The sequence below is a fragment of the Centruroides sculpturatus genome, unplaced genomic scaffold, assembly GCF_000671375.1.
Source record: "Centruroides sculpturatus isolate CEXI.00-Female unplaced genomic scaffold, Cexi_2.0 scaffold2007, whole genome shotgun sequence".
Classification (NCBI taxonomy): domain Eukaryota; kingdom Metazoa; phylum Arthropoda; class Arachnida; order Scorpiones; family Buthidae; genus Centruroides; species Centruroides sculpturatus.
In genome coordinates this window covers 28,481-32,026 of record NW_019386364.1, presented here as the reverse complement: position 1 = coordinate 32,026, position 3,546 = coordinate 28,481, and the positions used below count along the sequence as shown (strand labels likewise).

The following is a 3,546-nucleotide window of genomic DNA, read 5'->3' as shown; positions in this document are numbered from 1 at the left end:
TAGGTTTCCAGATAAGCTATAATGTGCCGGTTATTTTCCTTGTTTTACTCACAAACAGGAAAACAAATAAGCTAAACAATAGAAACTAAAAAAAACTATTATCTATTTTCTAGGCTTTCTCTGTTAGAAGAAAAAATACAGTATTTTTAATAATAAATTGTTCATAGATATTACAATCGCTAATTAACAGAAAATATGTACTCGCCTTATTTACTTTAAANACAATAATGTTATTTTTTTAATTAAATTTTTAATATTTTTTTATGGTGTTCGTATTTTGTTGGCTTTTGCATAGTTATTGTCATTGACTGTAAGCATTTGAGTGGTTTTAGATTTTTTAATTTTAGTTTCAGTGAAGCTACAATGTGCATGTTATTTTCCTTGTTTTACCCACAAACAGAAAAACAAATAAGCTAAACAATAGAAACTAAAAGACTATTCTCTATTTTCTAGGCTTTCTCTGTTAGAAGATAAAATTTTTAAATATTTTAAATAACAAATTGTCATTAATATTGCAATTGCTAATTCAAAATATTTACGGCGAGCAATTATTTATTGTGGCATGTTACAACAATGTCCGGCTGCACTTTTTAATATATTTAATTTAAAATATGTGCTCTCACCTCAAATTAGCTGTGGCTTTCCTCTGTACATGTCCAGCAATGCGATACTCCTTAAGGCGGTGCACATGAAATGTTTGTGTTATCTCTTGTTAATGTATGTGACAGAGTGACAATAAACCCGTGTAATGTCAGTGGCAGTTTATTGCTCAGGCGGTTGTCAAAACAGTCAATCGTGATTAATACGTTAAACTAACCTGTGAACCAAATGTATTGTTTTACTGTACTGTACAACACATACACAATTCACTAATGCGGCACGCGACGATTGAAAAAAACGAAATATCTACTGCACTGATGGTTGAATCACACATTTTAATATCTAGATCCACATTAGAAGTAACTGTTAGTGTATCGAGACAGATGTTTATTTTGATAAAATCGTTTGTTATACTTGACTCTTTTGCATAAATAAAATTACTATGTTTATGCGTTAATGTGTATTTAAGAGTATTGTAAAAATGTTCGGTAATAGAAACGCAGGCAGATCTAATTTGACAGTGACATTTTATCTTGGTTTATGCGCCTTGTCCAATCAAGCAAATTCACACATACAAGTGATAGATTGTTGCAAAACTATAATGCGCTTTCGTCAATCGGGGAAATAACGACGCCTATTTACGGCATTTTCTGTTACGACAATTTTGACGTATTGCAAATTACGACAAACTTTAGTCGTTAGTTGAGATACGAAGCTTTCGTGTGTCCTGGCCATAGAAAAAAAATTTCAATTATATGAGTTACAAAGTAGAGATGAAAAAACTTGTCGATGTCCAATTATAAAGTTAAAATGTTATATAATAATATAAATCAAGCTTTTAATTAAACATCAGAAATAATTAATGGAAGAATTGTAATATTCAAAGAAATGTAAAACGTACACGATAAAACACAACGAACACATTAGCAGCAAATAGTGAATGATTTGTAAGAGAAATGTTCTTACATAAAATGCAATATTAGAAATCTTTTAGAATTTATTATTACAATTATTTTATACAGTTTATTTTGAAAGTACAGTACTGTTTCTTGCATTTTTCTTTTATTACTTTCCCTGCACTGTTATATATAAAAGAAAGAAAGTATGGCGATCGGTCAGAAAATGACCCCTGAAGACTTTTACATTTTCGGGCTAGGAACCAGGAAACGTCGAGAAATGCAAAAAATTTCGAGGTTTTCGGTATGTATGGACGTTAGTGTGTGTGGGAAGTGCACGATTTTGTTCATTCTTTTTGGAACTTAATAACTCCTGTGCTTTTTGTCGAAAATTTCTGAAATTTTGTAGAGAGGTTTGAGTATTAGGGAGATTCATCTTATTAAATTTTGATGTTTAAAGGTCGAGTGTATTAAGAGACAAAAAAGGTCGTGCGTCATATGTCGAGTAGGGTAGGACTTGATGACGATTTTACTCCTTATTAGCATTTACAATTTTTTTAAAAATCAAACTTGTTCATAACCTCAAAAGTAAACTGTTACTATTTTATAATAGTTAAAAATACTAAATAGGTTTTAATACTAAAATTTCATAACAGATGGCGCCACGCACTCATGTTAACTGTTGTAGCAGGGCTGTGGAGTCGCAAAAAATCTACCGACTAACTCCGACTCCGACTAGGGACGGACTTGTTACCGAAAGAGACCAAGAAATTCTTGTCATCACGTGACCACAGAATAAAAGATTCAATAAACAGAGTTCTAATAAAGCTAGAACGTAGAAACATTTTATTCCGAAGCTAAAAGACTCCTGTAAGTAATGATACAGGTCAATATATAAATATGTATTCGATAATTTTTACTTTTCTGGCTGTTATATATAACAGAGGGAAAGTGTAGCCCTCAGTCGAAAAATGTTTCCTCTAAAATGTTTACATTTTTGAACTCACGACTCCTTGAAATTTCGAAATATGTAAAATACCTTGTATTCGAGGTGTTTTCTATATGTGTGGATGTTAGACTGTATGGGGGGCATGATTTTTTCTCTCTGTTTGAAGCCTAATAATTTCTGTGGTCAGAGTGATTAGAATCGGAGTCAGATGGTTTAACACAGAAGTTAGTTATTAAGCGTCAAAGTGGTTGAACTAAATCATGTCCCCATATATATTCTAACATCTTAGGCGAGAACATCTTAACGGGTTTTACTGTACTATTATAAAATGACAAAAGAGCTTACTTTGAGGGTAGAGACGAGTTTTTATTATTATTATTATTATTTTAATTTTGAACGCTAATAACGAGTAAAATATTCATTAAGAGATATGACACATGACCCCTTTTATGTCTTCGTCCTGTCGACCTTGAATTAAGAACCAAAATGTAATAGTATTAATGCCCCTTTATGCGCAAATCACAGTGCCACATTTCGTTTCTTCAACTTTACTCATTTTGAGATATTGTTTAATACAGGGATGAGCAACATGCGGCCCGCGGGCCGCTTGCGGCTTGTTAAACGTGTTTACGCGGCCCGCCAAGCATTTTTAAAATTGAATTTATGTTATCGACTTTCTCCTAACAATATATTGTTATAAAATTAATTATAATAAAATGGTAGTACGTACATACTAAACCGAAACAATTTTTTGTGACGAGATACACACTTGTCGGCGACTTGTTCAAACATGCAATACGAACGCGCCGGGTCTGTGCTTGTTTGTGTTTGCTTCTGTCACACAATCAGTCAGACTGGTAAGCTGTTAACTAGCAATTTTAGCAATTCTTGTGTTTCTTGAAAGGCGTGAGTGCAATATTATTGTGAAAAAGGTAATATTAGAGTTTTTTTTATTCAAAATTAAGTTTTCCTACAAATTTTTTTAACTTTCAAATTTTTAATCCATAATAGCATGTCGGAAAAGCAAACAAAAAAACGGAAGGTTGCGGATGAGCACAGGCATTTCCAAGAAAAGTGGAAATTTGATTATTTTTTCACTTT

General features: G+C 32.2%; 1 pseudogene; it reads left to right on the top strand.

Annotated features, from left to right (window-relative positions):
- Positions 1–1,704: 1,704 nt before the first annotated feature.
- The window catches only part of LOC111614685, a 10,765-nt pseudogene continuing 8,923 nt past the window's right edge, over positions 1,705–3,546 (top strand).